Consider the following 25186-nt stretch of genomic DNA (forward strand, 5'->3'; position numbering starts at 1 on the left):
TTAGGAAAAATATACCTCTTATTAGTTTAATAAGAAAAGATTTATCCTATAAAATATGATATACTGAGTTTTTATGAAGTTTGAATGATTAAAATTAAGCCTTGGTTGGATTTCATCAAATTCAGTGTGGAGCTTTGGAAACACATTAACAGTTCTTTCCTTAGATAATTACCTTGCTTAGAAGTGCTTCCTGTCCAGACAGAATTCCCGATTTTTTTCACTTATTAAGAGAAGTCGGTGCCTTCATGCCTTTATAAATGGAGTAAAGCATGAATACATTTTCTAGGAAGAGTGATCTTGTTTATTGAAATCAAACTATTTTAACTAGAATTATAGTAAGAAAAATTCCAACCACAGTGATATTTAAAATGGTTTTATTCTCTCTTTCTTAGCTTTTTTCCATCTCTTTTTGTAAGTCATATACACTCGAACAAACTAATAATAATAGTAAGATCTAGTTTCGAGGCAGTGGACTGCAACATTGAAGTCTGTAGACTTCTTTGCAAAGAAAAATATTTCTTGGCGTTAAAAGTTTTTCTATCCAATACAAAATTCTGAGTGAGATACATCAATAGAGTGTATAGGAGTTCCTCCACTCTGGTCAGCTTGTTCTACGGAGTGAGACTGGTACTGCTGCTTATCTCACAGTTTTGTTATGATAGTTAACATTTATTAAACTCAGACTAATGTTTGACACATAGTAAATAATAAAGAAATGCTTACAGAATAAATAAATACATTCATAAATAAGTTGATCTCTGTTCAAGTCATGCCATATTAATTACAATCCACATGCTAGAGTGTATGATATTCTCTCTGCCTGGTTCCCCACCTCTCTTTCTATTATTTAAATCCTATTATTCTTCAAGGACTGTGCAGATCCCACCTGTCTAAGCCTTTCAGGACAGACAGCTCTGGACTCTGCTAACCATGTTTCTCCTTCAGTCATTTGCACTTCTGCACCAATATCCTGTTTGCTTTATTTAGCCTTTACCATTGGTTGTTAACCAGGCAAGGACATTAGAATTCCCTGGGTTGCTTTTCTACAATGTATATCCCTAGGTCAAACCCCTACGATTTTTAGAGTCAGTGAGTCCTGCCTGGCACCAAAACATGCACATTTTGATAGGGTTCTTCAGCGAAGCCAATATAAGCCACTAGTCAAGATACACTGATCAAAATTATCTTTTGTTGCCAGTATGTAGATTTTCTTTATCAACACAAATATAAATATCTTGAAGACATAGACCATGCTTTGTTTTTCTTATGTAAACATAGCCACTACTGAATAACAGTCCTCTTTCATGTTTCATTGTAAGATCTCTGAGAGTGGCACCCAGATTATGCCTTGCCAATGGGTTGGGGAGTGTATTAGTTCTCAAGCTGCTAATAAAAACATACCTGAGACTGGGCAATTTATAAAGAAAGAGAGGGTTAATGGACTCATGTGGCTGAGGAGGCCTCATAATCATGGCAGAAGGTGAAAGGCACATCTTACATGGTGGCAGGCAAGAGAGAATGTGAGCCAAGCAAAAGGGGAAACCCCTTATAAAACCATCAGATCTCGATGACTACCACAAGAACAGTATGGGGAAAGCCACCCCCATGATTCAGTTATCTCCAAAATGAGTCTCTCCCACAACACGTGGGAGTTATGGGATCTACAATTCAAGATGAGATTTGGTTGGGGACACTGCCACACCATATCAGAGAGGGACAAAGAGAGCCACAGGTAGATCATTCAACTGTTGCCACAATTATACTATGTCCTGAATAACCACAAATCTTCAGTGATATACCAAAAAGGCACTCTCATTCATGTTTCTGGAATCAGCAGGAATAACCTAGGCACCTGTGCTGATCCTGGCTGGGCTTTCTCACATGTTTGTGGGGTCAGCTGACTGCTGGCTGGGCCCACCTAAATGTTGCTGTTCAACAGCTCACTCATGTATCTGTGAGCTGACACTGTTCCATGTGACTTTGGTCTTCCTCCTGAGACCAGAAGGCTAGTCAATGCAAATTTTGTCTTGGCAATAATGGAGGACAAGAGGGCAAATGCAGATGTGTAATCTCATTTCAAGCCTTTATTTGTATTGCATTGGCCAAAGCAAGTCATGTGGTAAAAGCCCACTCATGCAAGGTGAGTACTGCACATTACATGACAAAAGCTGTAAATATGAGGAGGTGGGAAGAGTTGATGTCATTTTCTCCGCATGAAGCTCTTGTTAATGTCTCTCTTCTGCACAGCACCCACTCTGGTGCCTTCCTGAAGCTTATTTCTTATTGCTTATAATTCTGATGTAATGTCTTTAAAAAACAACCTTATCACCCTGAGTAAGCAAGTAAGGAATCTTGCTCAGAGAAAAATGTTGCAAATAAACCATCACATTAATGCTATTTCATTTGCCATTAAATAGAAAAATACCACCCTGTATTCCACAGACTTGACATCACCAGAATAATATGTCACATTTCATTAGACTAGAACATCAAATGCAGAAAACAAAATATTTGCTGTTCAGTAGCATTATCTGCTACTTGAACAAGGTTTGAGGAATTGTCAAGATGATGTGTTTGAATCCAGGACATTAAAACAAGAACGATGACTGAAAAATATGTTAAAAACCCCACACATTTGCTTTGAAAGGATACAGCATCTTGTTATCACTTGTGATTTGACCGTTGGTTCCATCTTTATTACCTGTGTCGTTGCTTAGTGAACTGTTGTAAAGCAACCTGTGAGGTATGCTATAAAAATTCAATTTACTAATACCAGAGAATCACCATGGGGAAGAATGGGAGTTTTTGCTAAGTTCCCTGGGATCTAACAAGGCCATGCCATGTTTTTGTCTGAGGGACTTTGTCTCTTAACGGATCAAAAACTTACAATATAGTATGGCATACCCAACCATATCTATAGACAAACAGTAAATAGCCAACATAATAGATAAATAACTATAGCCATTTTTCTGAATTAATATGCTCATTTTCTATATTTGATTCTTTACTTGCTCTCAGGTAGGTACTTCATTGGCTCCTGGTGGGAGATTGATCAGATACATGAATATTAAATAAACTATTGGAAATTGCTTTACAACCCTGCTTTGTCCTTATTCTTCTGTGGAATTTTTGGCAAATCACTTAGCTGATTGATATTCTTATCTAAAAGAAACAATACAATTTGGATATATAGTTAGCAAGGGCCCTTGCCTATGTAGCTGAACAACAGATAATGGACCTGAAGTAAACTCTAAGTCTGTCAACTACACACCTTTGTTCAGAATCACAATGTATGCGTAGGTTTAGATTTTATGAAAGCTGTGCTGTTTTATTTTATTTCTCTTTCTAAAAGGAAGAATATTAACTTGTAAAATAAAGAAAACAAAAGGCAGCATAGAGAAGCAGACTATGTGGTTTGGCTGTGTCCCCACCTAAATCTCATCTTGAATTGTAGTTTCCAAAATCCCCACGTGTCGTGGGAGGGACCAGGTGGAGATAACTGAATCTTGGGAGCAGTTTTCCCCATCCTGTTCTTGTGATAGTGAGTTCGTTTTCACAAGATCTGATGGTTTTATAAGAGTCTTCCCCTTTTGCTGAGTACTCATTCTTCTCTCCCCTGCCACTTTGTGAAGAAGGATGCGTTTGCTTCCCCTTCTGCCATGATCGTACATTTCCTGAGGCCTGCGGAACTGTGAGTCAATGAAACCTCTTTCCTGTATAAATTACCCAGTCTAACGATGTCCTTATAGCAGCGTGAGAATGGACTAATATACTAGGGTGTGGGCTTATGCAACGTACCTAGTCCAGTTCAATCTCATTACCTTGCACTGATGATGAGATTCTCAGTCACAACTACAGAAATAACTAAAGCAGGTGGTGATTTTTATATAACTGAAAAGTTTCTTCTCAGACTATAATTGCTAGAGGAGAAAAAAACAGAGAAGCATGAGAATTTTACATGTGTAATTACAAAGGAACATGAGAACAAGTCCATTTTCCTAGTAAGTGAGAAACCATAGTTCTCCACAGCATTAAGAACTCTCTCCCTCTTGCACAAATGCACATATATGTGTCCACTTCGTTTTCAGGCAATAGCCCAGCGGGATCAAGCTGGGCACAAAGTTGGGCGCTCAGGAGAGTGGGTTAAAGGCCTAGTTTCCCTTTCTTAAATGGAAAATGCTGTGGAACTAACATTGTAATTTATCTTGCAATCAGAAAGGAGAAATAATAGCTTTGGGATTCAATTCTTTTATGAACTCTTTGGTAAACTATGCAGGTAGTGTGAATTGCAGTAAGGAAAATGTAGCCAGCACTTGGATGAGCTACACTGGACTTAGGACACTATATAATTAAGATATGTTAGCAGAATGTTTCTACAGGAGGATGAGGGGAGCAATGGCTGGCCCTGACTTGGGACCAGCTCACATTCACCTTGGGAAAGGGAAGGTTATAATGGAAACAAAGCTAGTGGTGGAGAATAAATTATTTCAGAATGTTTGTTATCAAGAGAGTTTGAATCTTTGTGCCTTGTATGTGGATAAATAGGCAATGAGTAGAAGAGCACAGTGCTATGAATGTTTGATAGCCAAATGATAGCTTGATGTCAAAGCTACTGATAAGTATATGCCATTTTAACTTCATTTGATTGCAGCAGTAGGACAAGCTAAAACTGAAACACAATAATTTTCAGGATTTAAAAGTTTAAAAATTCAAGCTGCATGGTATTGTCTTAGAAGGGAGCAATGAGGACAAAGTCATTCTTGTAATGGCAAAAAAAAGATGAGTCATGGAAAAATGGTTAAAGCTTAGATTCATAATTTGATGCTCAGCTGTGACAAAGATCACCAATACATTCTACAAGAAAAGAGAATAGCATATTTTTAGGAGGCATCCTGTACATGAGGAAAAGTGTTCCATTTAATTTTGGGTTCCTGTTTCTATAAAAATAAATATTATGAATCAATATAGGATTGATGGTGCTGTTGAGAACATTTGGTTATGTGACTCATGCTTTAGAACAGCACTTTCCTATCAGGCAACTAGCCAGAGATCCTCCTACTGCTGGAAAATGTGTTTAATCAGAAGACAGGCTTTAATTAGATAGGATCATGCAGCTTGCTAACTCTTCATCTTTAATTTTCCAGGAGCCATTTCCTCATCATAAGGATGCAGTAGCCATAATTATTCCAATAATCCAAAAGAGAAGACTTTAAAGTACAATAGTTAGCCAGCAAAAAGAGAAGGCTAATTTCCAGTTATGAGAGCATTTTCCCAAGGCAAATATTCCTTTTGTTCTGGATAGATGTATTTTTGCCTATTTCTACCTTTGTTGGGCTCCATTTTCTTGCCCTTCAATAGCTAAGTTCTCTGCTAACTGTTCTGAATTGAATAACTTTCTCTACTCCAGAAACCTTTCCAGTTATTTTTTTAGCTCTAGCCAAATTGTCTACACTGCCTAAATAAGTAAAATGATGGCACATGAAATAAAAATGCCCAACAAAAAAATTTGGAGAAATCTCTCATGATATGTGGAATTTTAATAGATGTAAAGTAAAAAAAATGATTGTCAAATATTTGGGCAATCATGAGCTAAATGAACAGAATTTTTTACTGTAGGATTTATCAGTGTGTTTGCTCTACTGATATATGTAGGCATATTTATGAAGCAGGTTCACTGTGCATTGGTTACCAACTTGTCTGAGTCTGGTGAGGCCCAATACCCACACACACAGCAAGTTGATTGAAGTGGGTTTATTGTATATAGATGGGCAGCAAGAGACAACAGAATTCTAGTATTCATTGCCAACTAATCCCAGAAGCCTCAGGAAAGCTGCCTGGGGTAGATGGAGTTTTTACAGCATGTGTCCCAGTTGCATCACAGCTGGTGGACCCCAAAAAGCAGCCCATCCTGGGTAATATGACATGCTGGGCTAAAGCATTGAAGGACATCCTGTTTCAGGGTTGGGGGTAGTAGGGAACTGGAACAGAGCCCAGACTGTTCCAGCCAATTTCCTCCTTATCTCAGGATTTTGCATTCTTGCACATACTGCAGTTATTCTTGAGAACTACACGAGAAAAAGGGAGGAGAACTGGATTGGGTCCCTGCCACCTGGAGAGCTGTCCAGCATCCTTGGCATTAGACTTCCTGGTCTTTCCACCTCCATGATATTTTATTGGGAAAAGAGGACATGGGGGAAGGAGTTTTCTCATTTGAGTAACTAGTAATATTACCATTTTATTTCAAAACCATTGTAAGATCATACTTTTCCACCATGTTGCCTATTAAAAAGTTGGAAAATGGCTTCATGATTCCCATTATAAAGGAGAAAGAAAACCTGATTCCACTAGAAAGAAGAAAGAAAACCTGATTCCATATGACTCATGGCATACATTAAGCTTTGTGTTAGTCAAAATAAACTAGGCAAATGGAGGTGCCCAGTCTCTAAGTTTTAGCCCCTCAGTCTTTAGATACTTTGATGATAGAGATAGTCATAGCCCAATGGGCTAAGAATTGTTCATTGCATTTTAACATTTTTTGAGGATTATACATGTAAATGAAAATAAAGCTGCTTATTTGACATTATTTTTTAAACTAGAGCATATAATATTTATTATTTGATTGGTATATACTGAAAACTATAATCCATATAAATATTTGGCTTTAATCCATGCTATCATCTCATTTGCTAAGCCCTAGCTTAAGCTACTATCATCTCTTTCCTGACAATTTTAATCACCTCCTGTTAGTCTCCTTGTTTATACCCAGGTCACATTACAGCCTATTCATCACCCAGCAGCCAGGGGGATTAATTTAAAGCATAAATGAATTCAGACCATGTTCTTTGCTGCTCTGAATCATCAAATGATGTCCTGTGGTATGCAGAATTCAAAGATGGCCCTCAGATTTCCATACCTTCATGTAAAACATCTTGTGTAATTGTTTGGAAGAATAACCTCTTGAACGTTAACAGGACTTGCAAATATGATGGGATTTCACTCAAGATTGTTACAGCATATCACAAAATGGATTTTGTAAATGTAATTAAGGTCCCAATTCAAACCTTGCCTTCAGCTAATTAAAAGGGACATTATCCTGAGCAGGCCTGAGCTAATCGAATGAGCCCTTCAGAGGGATCCAGGTCTTCCTGGAGGTCAGAGAGATTTGTTGTCAGCAAGATGTTCCCCTGCTGTCCTGGAAGAAAGCAGTCATGTTGATGGAAGGAGGGGAGGAGGAGACAGTTGGCAAAGGTTTGAGAGCAGCCTCTAGGAGCTGTGAGTGATCCTTGGCTGACATCCAACCAAAAGACAGAGACCTAGGCCTACAACCACAGGGAAATGAATTCTACAAATGACCTGAATAAGATGGAAGAGCACCCCAAGCCTCAGATGAGAGCATAGTCACTGCCAACGCCTGGCTTGTAGCCTGGCCAGATTCTGAGCAGAGAACCTTGCAATGTCATGCTAGATTCCTGACCCATAGGAACTGTAAGATAATCAATTTGTGTTGGTTTAAGCTTTTATGTTTGTAGTAATTTGTTACGTAGAAAAATAATATACTTTCTGTCTCTAACAGAAGAATATATGCATGGCTTTAGTAAGGATTTTGGATTTTATTCTGGGTTCTGGCCTTCTCTTTGTCATCATCTTCTATTCTGTCCATGGTTCACACTGCTTTAGCCACACTGCTTTCACAGCTCTTGGAACACTGTGGTGTGCTCTTGCCTAAGGGCCTCTGTTCTTATTGTTTCCTATTCCTGGAGCCCCCCTGTGTCAGGGCATCCACATGGCTTCCTATCACACATCATTCAGATTAGTAAGAATAAGCTAACTTGTCTAGTCAGGATAGGCAGGAGTTCTGCTGTGCCAATAAATAATCCCTAAATCTCAATGACTTAAAACAACAAAAGTTATTTAAAAGTTTGTTATTCCTTTTTCCTATATGTTTAGTATAGATCAACAAGGTGGCTTTCCTCATCACAGGCACAAAGGTCCCGGGCTGACTGAGGCTTCCCATCTTGTAATGGATTTTTTTTTTATTAATGTTAGCATAGTATATATTTCTCTATCACTTTACTCTCTTGGATCCCATTACATTTAATCTATTTGTGTCTTTATATTGAAAATGGATTTCTTATAGACAAAAAATAGTTTTTTTTTCCTTTTTAAGTCCACTCTGACAGTTTCTTTTAATTGTTATATTTAGATCACTGACATTTAAAGCAATTATTGGTATAATTGAATTAATATCCACCATGTTTGTTACTGTTGTCTATTTATGACTTTGTTCTGTGTTTCTTTTCCTTTTTTATATTTGTCTTGTATCTTCTTCTGCCTCCTCTGCTTTTAATATATGATTTTCTCAGCCTATCAGTTTTATCATTTTAACTTTCTTTAGTAATTTTCCTTGAGTTTGTAGTATCCACTTATAACTAATACAAGTCTGCTTTTAAATAACAATGCGTGGAGAGTACAGGTACTTTATAGCAAAATATTCTCAAATTCTTCCTCCCACTGTAATATTACTGCTATTCATTTGTCTATAAGTTATAATTACTGAATATATGGTAGATATTATTTTAAACAAGCTTTTTTGTTAAATTCAAATAAGAAATTTTACTGTACCTTTATTACTTCTCTAATGTGCTTCCTTTTTTATGTAGATCTGAGTTTCTGACATATTTTTTCCTTCTTTCTGAAAAATTTCTGTTTTATATTCATTGGAAAGTAGGTCTACTGGTGAAAAATTTCCTCAATTTTTGTTTGTCTGAGAAAGTCCTCATTTCTCCTTCACTTTTGAATGATAATTTGATAAAATACAGAATTCTGGAGACTTTCTCCAACACTTTAAATATTCTACTCCAGTCTCTTCTTGCTTAATACCTGTGTGGTTTCTGAAAACAAGTCCATTATGATTATTGCCCTTCACCCTGTATAGGTAGGATGTTTTTCTCTTCGGCTTCTCTCAAGATTTTTTCTTTGTCTTTGATTTTCTGTAGTTTGAATATGATATGCCTAGCTATGTGACTACACACACACACACACACACACACACACACACACACACACACACACAGATGCAGGTGTGTGTGCGTGTGTGCATGTTTGTGTGTGTGTATTCTCCTGCTTGGTGTTCTCTGAGTTTTCTGGATCTTTGATTCTGTCTCTCTCATTTGTTTGGGAAAATTCTTAGTCATTATTGCCTAGATTTTTTCTTCTGTTCTCTCTATCCTCTTTCTCATATTCCCATTATGCGTATATTACACATTTTGTAATAGTTTAACAATTCTTGGATATTCTGTTCCATCTTTATCTATTCTTTTCTCTTATTGTATTTTAGTTTTAGAAGTTTCTTTTGACACTTTCTTCCTGCCTATGATTCTTTCCTTGGACATATCCAGTCCATTGATGAGCTTATAAAAGACGTTTTCATTTATTATAGTGTTTTTGATCTCTAGCATTTACTTTACATTTTTTCTTAGAGTTCCCATCTCTCTGCTTTTATTGCCCATATGTTCTTGCAGGTTGTACACTTTTTTCCCTTATGGCCCTCAGCATATAAATCAAAGTTTTAAATCCCTAGTCTGCTATTCCTACATCCCTGGCATGTCTGCATCTGTTCTGATGCTTGTTCTGTCTCTTCAAACTGTTTTAGCAAGTCTTGTGATTTTTTTGTTGTAAGCTAAACATGATGCGCTGACTAAAAGACACTGAGGTTAACTCTCTTTTAGTGAAAGGTTTATCTAGTTAAGAGGTAGATTGTATTTACTGTTGGCTGTAGCTGTAAGTGTCGGAGGCTCAAATTTTCTTTGTTCTCATTTTCTCTCCCCTGTTGCCTTTGCGTTTCCTTAGAAACTTCTAAAATGAGGTCAGAAGCATGCAGCTCTTTCCATTGTATTCCCCTGTGTTATATGGGAGCCCTATTGATATGATGGTGAGGTATGTGGAGAGAGGAAGCATTCTCTAACTCTATGCTTTGGTCTCAGTCCTTTAGTGAGCCCGTGCCTGTGCAAGTGCTTCCCAGTCTCCCTTCCTTTTAGTGGATGTGGGAAAGATAAAGGGGTCTGGGTTGGGTATTTCCATTTTTCCAGGTCAGTTAGATTCTGGTAAAACCTTAGTCAGTTAGGGCCTGCTAAAAGATGTTCTCCTGAGGGCATGCCTTGTTAATAAGAGCAGAAGGCTCTCAGTATATTTCAAAATAGCTACTCTCTTCTTCCTCTGCAGGAAGCACCAGAGGATTTTTCTTAGATATTCAGTGTGAAAACCTGGTGAGTCTTGTAGGTAAAATTCCCTGAAGTGTGGAGTGCCCCTAAGACTGAGCTTTGCTGGAGTTTTTAACTCTAAAAGTTGCTTACATTGTGCCTCCAGCAATTCCATCAATTACCATTCAGGTTTCCCTACCCCAGTACTGGTTCACATGGAGATTTCTACACCTTCTGTAAGTTGTAGTTCTCTATATCATCTGTCTCTCAAGTTCTGGGGACAGGTGTTTGCCTTGTGACCTCAGTTTTCTGAAGGATCTAAAAATAGTTGTCGATTTTTAGTTTGGTCAGCTTTCTTCTTGCTGAATGGACAGGAGGAATGACTTTCAAGATCCTTTCCTGCTGGACTAGAAACCAGAAATGGTAATATCACTATGGGACTGAAAGCTTTGACACAGCATGGGGAAACACCTTAGAGAACTGCACACTGGCTCCTAAATTCCTTAGCCTGACAGTGACACATCATTTCTATTCATATTTCATTGGCCAAAGTAAGTCATATTGTAACATCCAATTTTTAAAGTGTGAGTAATCTAACCCTCCTGTGTTTGTGGAAAAAGAGAACAAGAAGTGCTGGGGAACATTATTAAAGTTGAGCAGAGGACTCTATATAGGGTATTGCTAACTCGATCTACCACTTTGCTTTCTTATCCTGTAATATTTTCTCCCTGGCATTTGACAATACCATATTTTACCATAGGATATTACGAAGAAACCTATTATGCTAGATACTCTGTTTGTTGCTTGTCTCCCCACTCCCATCTACACCAATATGAGCACCACAGGAACAGGAATTTTATCTCTATCCCCAAAATAATATCCCCACTTTAATCCCCTGAACACAGGATATTCTAGGCTCTGTACACATTTGGTGAATGGCTTAGTGAATGTTTGTTTGTTTAAACCCTGAGAACCCTGAAAGATAAACTCTTGCTTGAATCCACTATAATAGCCAAATCAGGCACAGGAACTGTCTCTGTAACCAGAATGAAGCTGATAGAACTTGTGCAGAGCCTTTGTCACACTGGCTGGGTGCATCCTTTGCTATCAGACAGCAAGGAGAGAATGAAAATGCTTCAGAAGTTCCTTAGGAATATGGTGCTATTTTAAGGCAAAGGCATAGAAAAATGAGATTGAAAATAAGCTTAGAGTTTTAAGTAATGTAGTCAAAAGTGTCAATAACTTGAAAAAGAGACAATTCTCAATTAAAAAATCTTCCCATCTCAGTTTTATGTTGATAACCAAGGATATGCAGCTTTCATTTCTCACTAAAAAGCAAAAAGCTAAATCATGTCTTGAATATGAAATGTAGATGCAGTGCTTGGAACACTCTCCTTCTGAAGGAACAGACCTGCCAGATCCTGGGGTGCTTGAAATGCATGCTTCCTGCTGGTTCAGTATCACCATCTTTGTGCTTCTTTATGCTTATTGTTCACTCTGAGCTTAATGAGTGCATTCAGGCATGTAATGAAGAACAACACTATCAGACAAACACTTTATTGAAGTCCAAAGATATGGTGGTTTTATCAATTATATTATTCAGTAGAATAAATTTGCAATTTATTTAAAAATACATCAATTGGGTGACATCTGGAACACTGGTGCATTGACACTCACAATATTAGCAGCCATGCTATAAAAGAAAATCTTAAATGGATGGCGTTTTGTTACAGTGAGTGTACAGTTTTTGTCTGTCTACGTACTAGAGGAAATAGATGAGAGCAACGCAATTGTGAATCACAGGTCCTTCTGGTGTGAAATTCATCCTAACTGAGCTTAAAACATTTGATAGCCAAAGGCATGAGCCTCCATGGCAAATAGTTCTCATTTTCACCTCTGCTAGCCTCGGTTAATGGAATGAATATATGACTAGAGGGCAGGTGAACCCTGCTAGCTATCCAAGAGTAACTTGATCTAAGCAATACACTTGTCTTATGTTTTTATCTTTCTTTTCTGTTTGGGTTAATTTTTATGTATTTATTTTTATTATTGCTTTTTATATTATACTTTAAGTTCTGGGATACATGGGCAGAATGTGCAGATTCATTACATAGCTATACATGTGCCATGGTGGTTTGCTGCACCCTTCAACCCATCATCTACACTAGATATTTCTCTTAACACTATCCCTCCACTAGTCCCCCACCCCACAACAGGCCCCAGTGTGTGATGTTCCCCTTGCTGTGCCCATGTGCTCTCACTGTTCAACTCCCACTTACGAGTGAGAACATTCAGTGTTTGGTTTTCTGTTCCTGTGTTGGTTTGCTGAGAATGATGGTTTCCAGCTTCATCCATGTACCTGCAAAGGATATGAACTCGTCCTTTTTTACAGCTGCATAGTATTCCATGGTGTATACATGCCACATTTTCCATATGCAGTCTATCATTGATGGGCATTTGGGTTGGTTCCAAGTCTTCGCTACTGTGAATAGTGCTACAATAAACATATGTGTGCATATGTCTTTATAGTAGAATAATTTATAATCCTTTGGGTATGTACCCAGTAATGGCATTGCTGGGTCAAATGATATTTCTGGTTCTAGATCCTTGAGGAATCACCACACTGTCTTCCACTATGGGTGAACTAATTTACACTCCGACCAACAGTGTAAAAGTGTTCATATTTCTCCACATCCTCTCCAGCATCTGTTGTTTCCTGGCTTTCTACTGATGGCCATTCTAACTGGCATGCGATGGTATCTCATTTTGTTTTTGATTTGCATTTCTCTAATGATCAGTGATGATGGGCTTTTTTCATATACTTGTTGACCGCATAAATGTCTTCTTTTAAGAAGTGTCTGTTCATATCCTTCACCCACTTATTGAAGAAGTTGTTTGTTTTTTTTCTTGTAAATTTCTTTAAGTTCTTTGTAGATTGTAGATATTAGCCCTTTGTCAGATGAATAGATTCCAAATTTTTTCTCCCATTCTGTAGATTGCCTGTTCACCCTGATGATAGCTTCCTTTGCTGTGCAGAAGCTCTTTAATTTAATTAGATCCCATTTGTCAATTTTGGTTTTTGTTGCAATTGCTTTTGGTGTTTTATTTATGAAGTCTTTGCCCATGCCTGTGTCCTGAATTGTATTGCCTAGGTTTTCTTTTAGGGTTTTTAGGTCATACATTTAAGTCCTTAATCCATCTTGAGTTAATTTTTGTATAAGGTGTAAGGAAGGGGTCCAGTTTCAGTTTTCTGCATATGGCTAGCCAGTTTTCCCAACACCATTTATTAAATAGTGAATCCTTTCCTCATTGCTTTTTTTTGTCAGGTTTGTCAAAGATCAGATGTTTATAGATGTGTGCCATTATTTCTGAGGCCTCTGTTCTGTTCCATTGGTCTATATATCTGTTTTGGATCTGTTTTGGTAGCAGTACCATGCTGTTTTGGTTACTGTAGCCTTGTAGCATAGTTTGAAGTCAGGTAGCCCATGATGCCTCCAGCTTTGTTCTTTTGGCTTAGGATTGTCTTGGCTATACAGGCTCTTTTTTGGTTTAATCTATAATTTAAAGTAGTTTTTTCTAATTCTGCGAAGAAAGTCGATGGTAGCTTGATGGGGATAGCATTGAATATATAAATTACTTTGGGCAGTATGGCCATTTTCACAATATTGATTCTTCCTATTCATGAGCATGAAATGTTTTTCCATTTGTTTGTGTCCTCTCTCATTTCCTTGAGGAGTGGTTTGTAGTTCTCCTTGAAGATGTCCTTCACATCCCTCATAAGTTGAATTCCTAGGTATTTTATTCTGTTTTTAGCAACTGTGAATTGGAGTTCACTCCTGATTTCACTCTCTGTTTGTCTATTATTGGTGTACAGGAATGCTGGTGATTTTTGCACATTGATTTTGAATTCTGAGACTGCTGAAGTTGCTTATCAGCTTAAGGAAATTCTGGGCTGAGATGATGGGGTTTTCTAAATATACAATCAAGTCATCTGTAAACAGAGACAATTTGACTTCCTCTCTTCCTATTTGAATAGACTTAATTTCATTCTCTTGCCTGATTGCCCTGGCCAGAACTTCCAATGCTATGTTGAATAGAAGTGGTGAGAGAGGGCATCCTTGTCTTGTGCTGGTTTTCAAAGGAAGTGCTTCCAGCTTTTGCCCATTCAGTATGATATTGGCAGTGGGTTTGTCATAAATAGCTCTTATTTTGAGATACGTTCCATCAACACCTAGTGTCTTGAGAGTTTGTAGCATGAAGGGTGTTGAATTTTATCGAAGGCCTTTTCTGCATCTGTTGAGATAATCATGTGTTTTTTTGTCATTTGTTCTGTTTATGTGATGGATTATGTTTATTGATTTGCATATGTTGAACCAGCCTTGCATCCCAGGGATGAAGCGGACTTGATTGTGGTGGATAATCTTTTTGATATGCTGCTGGATTGGGTTTGCCAGTATTTTATTGAGGATTTTTGCATTGATGTTAATCAGGGACATTGGCCTGAAATTTTCTTTTTTTGTTGTGTCTCTGCCAGGTTTTGGTATCAGGATGATGCTGGTCTCATAAAATGAGTTAGGGAGGAGTCCCTCTTTTTCTATTGTTTTGAATAGTTTCAGAAGGAATAGTACCAACTCCTCTTTGTACGTCTGGTAGAATTTGACTGTGAATCTGCCTGGTCCTAGGCTTTGCTTGGTTGGTAGCCTATTAATTACTGCCTCAATTTCAGAACTTGTTATTGGTCTATTCAGGGATTTGACTTCTTCCTGGTTTCGTCTTGGGAGGGTGTGTGTGTCCAGGAATTTATCAATTTCTTCTAGATTTTCTAGTTTATTTGTGTAGAGGTGTTTATAGTATTCTCTAATGGTAGTTTGTATTTCTGTAGGATCAGTGGTGTTATACTCTTTATTTTTATTGTGTCTATTTGATTCTTCTCTCTTTTTTCCTTTTTTAGTCTGGCTAGTGGTCTATCTATTTTGTTAATCTTTTCAAAAAAACCAGCTCCTGGATTCACTGATTCTTTGAAGAGTTTTTTGTGTCTCTATCTCCTTCATTTCTGCTCTGATCTTAGTTGTTTCTTATCTTCTGGTCGCTTTTGAATTTGTTTGCTCTTGCTTCTCTACTTCTTGTAATTGTAATATTAGGGTGTCAATTTTAGATCTTTCCTGCTTTCTCCTGTGGGCATTTAGTGCTATAAATTTCCCTCTAAACACTGCTTTAGCTGTGTCCCAGAGATTCTGGTATGTTGTGTCTTTGTTCTTATTAGTTTCAAAGAACCTTTTTGTTTCTACCTTCATTTCGTTATTTACTCAGTAGTCATTCAGGAGCAGGTTGTTCAGTTTCCATGTACTTGTGCAGTTTTGAGTGTTTCTTAATTCTGAGGTCTAATTTGATTACCCTGTGGTCTGAGAGACTGTTATGATTTCTGTCTTTTTCATTTGCTGAGGAGTGTTTTACTTCCAATTATGTGGTCAATTTTAGAATAAGTGCAATGTGGCACTGAGAAGAATGTATGTCCTGTTGATTTGGGGTAGAGAGTCCTATAGATAACTATTAGGTCTGCTGGTCCAGAGCTGAGTTCAAATCCTGAACATCCTTGTTAATTTTCTGTCCCATTGATTGGTCTAATATTGACAGTGGGGTGTTAATGTCTCCCACTATTATTCTGTGGGAGTCTAAGTCTCTTTGTAGGTCTCTAAGAGCTTGCTTTATGAATCTGGATGCTCCTGTATTGGATGCATATATATTTAGGCTAGTTAGCTCTTCTTGTTGCATTGATCCCTTTACCACTATATAATGCCCTTCTTTGTCATTTTTGATCTCTGTTGGTTTAAAATCTTTTTTTTTTTTTTCTTGAGACAGAGTCTCACTCTGTTGCCAGGCTGGAGTGCAGTGGTATGATCTCGGCTTACTACAACCTTCGCATCCCACATTCAAGCGATTCTCTTACCTCAGCCTCCTGAGTAGCTGGCACTAAAGGCGCATGCCACTATGCCCAGCTAATTTTTGTACTTTTAGTAGAGACAGGGTTTCACAATGTTGGCCAGAATGGTCTCTAGCTCTTGACGTTGTGATCTGCCTGCCTTGGCCACCCAAAGTGCTGGGATTATAGGCGTGAGCCACCATGCCTGGTCTCAAGTCTGTTTTATCAGAGACTGGGATTGCAACCCCTGCTTTATTTGCTTTCTGTTTGCTTGGTAAATATTCCTCCATCCCTTTATTTTGAACCTATGTGCATCTTTGCACATGAGATGGGTCTCCTGAATACAGCACACTGATGGATCTTAACTGTTTATCCAATTCTCCCATCTGTGTCTTTTAATTGGGGCATTTAGTCTGTTTACATTTAAGGTTGATATTGTTATGTGTGAATTTGATCCTGTCATTATGATTCTAGCTGGTTATTTTGTCCATTAATCGATGCAGTTTCTACATAGTGTTGATGGTCTTTACAATTTGGTATGTTTTTGCAGTGGCTGGTACTAGTTTTTCCTTTCTATATTTAGTGCTTCCTTCAGGAGCTCTTGTAAGTTAGGCTTGGTGGTGATAAAATCTGTCAGCATTTGCTTGTTTGTAAAGGACTTTATTTCTCCTTCCACTTATGACGCTTAGTTTGGCAGGATATGAAATTCTGGGTTGAAAATTCTTTTCTTTAAGGATGTTGAATATTGGCCCCTACTCTCTTCTGGCTTCTAGGGTTTCTGCAGAAAGATCTGCTGTTAGCCTGAAGGGCTCCCCTTTGTGGATAACCCAATCTTTTTCTCTGGCTGCCCTTAACATACTTCCTTCATTTCAACCTTGATGAATCTGATGACTTGTGTATGCTTCATGAAGTTCTTGTGCTGTGTTTTTCAGCTCCATCAGGTTATTTATGCTCTTCTCTAAACTGGTTATTCTAATTAGCAATTCCTCTAATGTGTTTCAAGATTCTTAGTTTCCTTGCACTGGGTTAGAACATGCTCCTTTAGCTCAGAGCAGTTTGTTATTACCCACTTTCTGAAGCCTACTTCTGTCAGTTCATCAAACTCATTCTCCATCCAGTTTTGTTCCCTTGCTGGCGAGGAGTTGTGATCTTTTTGAGGAGAAGAGGTTTCTGGGTTTTGGAATTTTCAGCCTTTTTGCGCTGGTTTTTCCTCATCTTCATGGATTTATCTACCTTTGGTCTTTGTTGTTGGTGACCTTTGGATGGGGTTTCTGTGGATGTCCTTTTTGTTGATGTTAATGCTATTCCTTTCTCTTTGTTAGTTTTTCTTCTAACAGGCCCCTCTGCTGCGGGTCTGCTGGAGTTAGCTGGAAGTCCTCTTCAGACCCTGCTTGCATGGTTATCACCAGTGGAGGCTGCTGAACAACAAAGATTGCTGCCTGTTTCTTCCTCTGGAAGCTTTGTCCCAGAGGGGCACCCACCAGATGCCAGGCAGAGCCCTCCTATATGAGATATCTGCTGACCCCTGCTGGGAGGTGTCTCCCAGTCCAGAGGCACGGGGGTCAGTGACCCACCTGAGGAGGCAGTCTGTCCCTTAGCAGAGCTAGAATGCTGTACTGGGAGATCTGCTGCTGTCTTCAGAGCCAGCAGGCAGGAACATTTAAGTCTGCTGAAGCTGTGCCCACAGCTGCCCTTCCCCCAGGTGCTCTGTCCCAGGGCGATGGGAGTTTTATCTATAAGCCTCTGACTGGGGCTGCTGTCTTTCTTTCAGAGATTCCCTGCCCATAGAGGAGGAATCTAGAGAGGTCTCTTTTTCCTTTTAATAAAGTGTTTTATGGAGTTTGTGGAGCATGCTCATATTCATCTCATTTGATCTTTACAACATCTCAGTGAAGAAAGTTAGTCAAGGTTCTCACTTCCATTTTTAGATAAGGGACACACAGTTCCTGGGGAGTTGAGTGGGATGGGGGCCCAGGGTTTTGACTCTAAGCCCTACGCTTTTTTTCTTTTTCTTTTTTCATTATAGTGCAATGATGGTTTAGGCCTCAGTTTCCTTACTTCAAACCAATGATAAATATACCTAGTTTGCCAACTTAGCAAGTTGTAGGAATGACAAGACATTGTTGAGTTTAAAGAACTATGACTAATCAAAGCCATATGTAATTGTGAAATAATTTTCTTGCTTTTGTCAAATTCAAGGGATCGTTTTTTCAGATCAAAAAGTCTTCCTCTACTTTCTTCAATAGAAAATGGCCAAAACCGATGCATGTGTACAGAGTTCTGGAATTCCCCATGTGACAACATTTAGCAATAAACTCTCTTAAAGAAAAAATGGAAGGTCATTAAAAAGCAACCAAATAGTAAATCCGATTTGACTTTCTACAGAGACTGTGATCAAATTTATTTTTTAGTAATGAATGATTGGTTTGCTTGAATGTAGTTCTATTTTCTCACTCATTGATAAATATGGCCCTCTTACTTTTGAATTAGTTCTGCTATATAGGACTATGATTTTTAAGAAGTACAAAAATAAACAGATATTTTATATTCCAAAATTGGTTATGACCAGAGCCTTGTTTTCAAAATATAGAGCATAAATTAGAGAAATCTTCCAGTAAAGGACCAGAAATATGGTCTTTGTCAAGAATTATCATCTCTACCATTGCAGAGTGTAAAAATAGCCATGCGAAATATATGAGTGAATGGGCGTGTTCCAAAAAAGCTTTATTTATGAACACTAAAATGTGAATTTCATAAAATTTTCATATGTAATGAAATACTATTTATTTTTTCAACCACTTAAAAATGGAAAAACCATCCTTATGATCATACAGAAACAGATGATGGGCTGGATTTGGCCCATGGGCCATGTTTAACACCAAACTAAAGCACCAAACACTCATTGCTGCTGGAGACACTGCTCAGTTCCAGTGATTCTTGGAGCTGGAAAAGCATTTCTAGGGAGTTTTTTCTCACAACACAAATTTTCAGCACTGATGTTAGCAAAAACAATACTTTTAAAGTAGGGGTCTAGAAGTCATCTTGTCGTAAGAAAAGTAGCAGTATCTCCTTGTCAGTAAGTTAGAGATCCTGGCTTTACTTTCAAAAGAGAAAGATTATTGAGCATAATTTGGCATAGAGCTGGCAAAATCTTGGAGCCAAGGCTTTAACAATCTCACAAGGTTTAGTGCATTTCCACTCTCGATTTCGTCCTCAATAAGTTTCTGTTGAATTGGAATTCCCATGAAGTTCCTAAGTTTTTGCTTATAATGTAGAATGAAGTGAATATAGACTATAATTGTCTGTTTAGAAGAAAAAGTGTTAATGAGCCTTTTAGTAGCACTCTTTACTGCTACTTGATGAAGGTTGATTAAGAAAGACTTAAATGACAGTGAGGTTTTACAAAAGTGCTGGCAGTAGGGCAAGTTGTGCACAATATCTAAATGATTAGCTATTATGAGCATGATAATACCCATGACTAAGCTAATTTGTGGCTATAAATTGGATATTTATGGAATCTGTTAAATTATTTCAGATCTCCCGTGTGTAATTGAATCACAATGAAGTAGCTAATTATTGCTATGTGCTATTATCTAAGAAGTTCAAACCCATTCCAAACTTCTTTGACTCACAGTCAACACCATGACATTTTAGTACCTAACTTATCTTTGTGTTTTTCATGTGTGTTACTTTCATTTGTTCAACTACATCACAAGTTTCTTTTGGGCAGGGTCATGTTACATAAATAGGAGCAACATGATGGTTAGGAGCAGGGCTGTAAACTCAGATTGCTAGGGTTCACATTCTGCTTTGGCATTTACTAGCAATGCAATCTGGAGTACATTATGTAGTCTCTCTTTGCCCTTAGTTTATTTATTTGCAAATAGCAATAATAATAAAGGTGTCTACCTGACTGAGTTGGACTGCTGGGAGAGCTGAATGAATCAATGCATGTAGGCACTCAGAACAGTTGCTAATACACAGTGAGCCTTAGATAAATGCCAGTTAAAAATATGCCTTTGGGTCCTAGTCTGAGGCTATAAAATCCTATTTATAAGCTGATGATTTCTCCAGTCCTGATCTTTCCAGTGAACCCCACATAAGTTATCCACTTGGAATACTTACACATCTCCACTTGGAAATCAAATACCATCTCAAAAGTACCATGCCCACAAAACTCACTTAATTTCTTTTCCACCCCAAACTTACTCTCCCTTAGTGTTTCCCATCCTGATATAAAGACAAGCTTTAGACTTCAGGCTAAAAAACAAATACAATCCTACAATCTCCATCTGTAACCTCTTTCTTTTTCACATATTTCATGTCCTCTCCATTAGCCTGTTCTGTGAGTTCTATAACATATATCTAAATCCAGCTAACCCATCAGTTTGCTTGTTCTGCTATTCTGTATCATAATGATCTCTTTCCTACGCTATGATTGCAGGCACCTCCTAACTGGTCTTCCTTCTTCTGTCCACAATCCTCTACCATCGACTTCCCACACACTAGCCAGAGTGCTGCATGCACAGCACCCACACAATTCCTGGTACATGGTAAGAATTCAATACATAAACTAAAGGGATGTTTGACTGGAATATTTGGAAGCTAATTTATGTATAACCATATGATAGGCACTAAGAGAATTTGATTAAAAGTGATGTAAAATTCTCAGTAGTCTCTGCCTTTTAAAATTATCGAAATAATCGGGAGGCTGAGGCAGGAGAATGGCGGGAACCCGCGAGGCGGAGCTTGCAGTGAGCTGAGATCGCGCCACTGCATTCCAGCCTGGGCGACAGAGCGAGACTCTGCCTCAAAAAAAAAAAAAAAAAAAAAAAAAAAATTATCGAAATAAGTAATTCCTTTACAAGTGAAGTCAGAAGAAGATGGGAATGTGTAATTTGGAAAGTTTCTTCCAACTATAAAATTCTGAGTCCATGATTGGTTAAAAGCCATAAGGTTAAGAATGTGACAGATAATTCAACCTATTCCCAAATTTTTTTTATGAGAATATTCTTGAAAAAGTACTGGATTGGGAAGATTTTGTTTAACAAACTCTGCATTTGTACCAGAAAGGTTAATTTGTGAGTCCTACACTTGTACCAAACATATATATTTTATATTCATGCAGTTTGTCAGGACATATTATTTCATAAAAAAGAAAAGAAAAACACCTTCCTTAATTAGATCTTTCAGAAGTTAAGGTAGAGAAACAATTTGTGTCAAATTATGAATCTCCAAATATTTTCTTTTGCAGTACTTCTCTAGCCTATAAATCTTTTATTCAAGTATCTTTTTAAAAGTTAAAGTGTTTAGTATAATTTTTTAATTGTGAAGTTTTTCATTTTTATGCATTTATTTTTAAGATGATGTTTAAGTGTTTAGAGGCTTAGACCTAGGATGTTTTAAATATTAAGCCCTGATTCCTCTCATTTCTCTGTACAGAATTTTGACCAGACTGAGATGTACTACAAAGGATAGTTGCCAGAAATAACACTCAAAGGTATATTTTAAGCTGGCATTTATTGATGGCTAGAGAACAAGGGGCTTGTTAGGTCATAGCATGCTGCTGAGGGCTGATAGGTCTATATCTCTTCCCGGGACACTTTCAGTCTGCAGCCCCTCTCCTATCTATCCCATTTTTGGTTCAGTGCCAGAGAGAGGTACATGATTTTTGTATCCAGAAAATTCAGAGACCCTTTTCTCTTGACTATAAGTAAGGAGACTATGAGTAGACATGGAGGAAAAATGAAAATTAAAGGAAGAAAGAATGGAAAAAGAGAAGGAGAAGATGGTGGCCAGAAGAGGAAAGAAAAACAAAGAAAAGGAAGAAAGAAAATAGATTAACTCTCAGCTTCTGAAAAATATAAATAAAACTAATTATATGTTTGTGTGTATATACGTATATGTGTGGTGTCTGTGTGTGTGTGTGTGCGCACAAGTAGCCTACCTCTGTCTGCCTAGAGACCTTGAAACAATGCTATACCTATAGCAAAGCATACACCTAGAACCCAGATGATCTTGATCTGTAATCATAATCTCCACTAAAAGGAATCAGATCTAGGGCTTCTTGGAGAGATGGCTGCTTGTGGAATTTGGGAAGGAAAGAGCAAGATAAGTCTGGAATATTTTGTGACAGAAAGTAAGATGTCCAAGGAATGACAGACCCATGTCAAAAGAACATAGGAACCAGCTTGAAGAGACTTCCACTGGACAGATTTGAGAACTACTTCAGCATCAGAATATAACAACAACAATAATAATTGTAATAATTACAATCCATTATATAAAATAAGAATTCATGAGTCCATTCTTATATTAATTTTCAAAACACGCAGACAGATAAGTGAAAGCTGCTTTTCTTGACAGTAGAGTGCCAACCAATTAATGTAGAAGAAATGGTGGATGCTAAAACTGGTGGATAAAATTTTGACAAGAACTGTTATATTTGCATAGGCTTAAAGTATCCCAAACAAATTCTTTATTAATTACAACGACAAAAAAGCTTTTCAGTGGAAAAAGTGCTGTATACCAAAGCAAGTTTCATTACTACTGGGCCCATGAACATTAAATATTTCCAGATATGATCAAGAGAAGGACAAGCCATCACTTCCACAGAAGTCTTGCCAAAGTCAATCACCTGAATTTAATCATGAGGAAACATCAACCAAACCTAAAGCAAGAAGCATTCTATGAAGTAATTGACAAGTACCCTTCAAAATTGTCAAGGTCACGAAGGATTAAAAGACAGAGGAAAGCTTCCAGATGTAAGGAAATTAAAGAGATTTGACAACTAAATAAAATATATGTTCCTCGGTTGGATTCTCAACTTAAGGAAAAAAATGACTGTAAAGAACATTATTGGAACAACTGAAAAAATTTGCATATGAATTGTGGATTGGTATCTTAGTATCTGTGGGCTGCAGAACCAGATACCATATTCTAGGTCGTTTAAACAACAGAAATTTTTTTTTCACAATTCTGGAGGCTATAAGTCTAAGATTAGAGTGTCACATGGTTGTTTTCTGATGAGGGCTCTGCCTTTGGGTTACAGACAGCCACCATCTTGCTGTGTGCTCACATGACCTCTTCTCTGTATGCACAGGCGCGCACACACACACACACACACACACACACACACAAGGAGAGAGAAAGAGAGAGCAAGAGCAAGAGAGAGAGAGTCCTGGTTCACCAATCTCATTGGACGAGGGCCTCATCCTCATAATCTCATCTAAGCCTAATAACCTCCCAAAGGCCCCATGTCCAAACACCATCACATTGAGGGTTAGGACTTCAACCTATGAATCTGTGTGGGGGACACAAGCATTCGGTACATAATCTTCAGGTATCAAAGTTAAATTTCTTGATTGTGATAACTTTGCAGGCGTTCTGTAAGAGAATGTCCTTGCTCTTAAGAAAATCACCCTAAAATTTTTAGGGTTAAAGAAACATATTGTCTCCAGGTTACTATCAAATGGTTCAGAAAAAAAATGTACATATACATACACAAATAGAAAAAAAGAAATTAGGCAAAATGTAAATACTTGTAGAATCTGGGTAGTGAGTGTAATGGGATTTCCTTGTACATCAAACTAAAAGATACAAAAAATTTTATTCAAAAGGATTCTTGGAGCTACAAGGTAGATTCTTATTATCCTTCATTAATCAACCTATTACTACTTATCCAGGGAGTTAGCAAGCTTTCTCCATTTTACTTAATCTTCTTTCTGAAAATGGTAATTAATCTTCTGACTTTCAAAAAATAAAAATCTGAAAGTCCTCAGGTTCTCAGCGTCTGTAACATTAGGTTAACATGAATAATGCAACATTTTTATAAGATATAATTTAATATAAAAAATACAAAGTCCTGTATTTGAATTTTAAAAAATCAATTGTTTTGGAACAAAATTAAAGATAGCTAAGAACTGCTCACCTGAAAAATCAGAGTTGATAAACAAATGCAATATAAAATATTAAAACGTATATGTAATTGTACATGTGAATGTACATATATGTAATTGTATATGTGAATGTAATTAAACTTAGTAACAATTTTTGGATCTTCTTTTAAAGGCATCAGTTAGTACTTAACAATATTTCTTTATGGCAGCATTGTTTAGTCTTAATGTGATTATTCACATATTTCTATTTTCATTGAAAATGTAATTCTTAATAAAGCACCGTTCTTCCAAAATATAAACATTTTTTTCTCCTTCTGTAGAAAACAATAACATACAAAAATAGGGGCTTACTTTCACCTTTTTTCAAAATCTTAATGACTTAAAAAATTCCATAGGTTTATTTTCTATGCGTTTTCAAAATACGTGAATTTGAAATAACAAGAATATATGTATTCACATTTTCTATTTCACATAAATGTGTTGGGTCTTAAAAACATAGAATATATGTATTAAATGAAGTATTTATATGAGCGACAGATAATCATGTTTATGCCCACACATGGTGGACTACTTGAAAAAATTGATTCCTCCCTAGGAGGAGAAACGAATGATCGTTCTAGATTTTCCCTTAAGTCAATAGTTTCAAATACAGTTCTCCCTTGTATTGTCCTGAGGGCCTGAATGCTATGCGCTCAGTGCAGGGTTAGCTATTGAGGAGGTTTGGCAAATAGTGAGCTACTTTTTGAATTGAGTGTTGAAAATGATCTCAGCTACCCCAAATATGGCCTATGTTGCATTCCTCTTCCAATCACCTTGCAACAGACAAGAGTTTTATTTCATGGATCTGAGACCTTGGGGAGTTAAATGCAGAAGGAGACGCAGTAAAAATTAGACACGGGGGAGGGTATCCAGAAATGGCAGGATGGGTGGATGTGACAATAGTGTGAAGTATGTGAACAGCAAGAGGACAATTCAGAATGTCCAGGCTGGCCAGGAGGAACCCAGTGAGGAAAGATGGAGGTGGAATTTGTGCAGGGTTTGCCCTACTGAAGGGCTTGTGGAACAGAGACACTTCACATCCAGCAACTTTTGTGCTTTCATGAATCATGTAGTCAGATGCTACCACTCATGAAGCATTGGCACCGTTGTAAATACATTGCCTACTGTGC

At 37.5% G+C, this 25186-nt stretch overlaps 1 protein-coding gene across 4 annotated transcripts in view; it reads left to right on the forward strand.

Annotated features, from left to right (window-relative positions):
- Positions 1–25186, forward strand: part of LOC135966529 (uncharacterized) — a 273782-nt gene that overhangs the window by 237503 nt on the left and 11093 nt on the right. The window lies entirely within an intron of this gene.

The sequence above is a fragment of the Macaca fascicularis genome, chromosome 12 (assembly GCF_037993035.2).
Source record: "Macaca fascicularis isolate 582-1 chromosome 12, T2T-MFA8v1.1".
Lineage (NCBI taxonomy): Eukaryota > Metazoa > Chordata > Mammalia > Primates > Cercopithecidae > Macaca > Macaca fascicularis.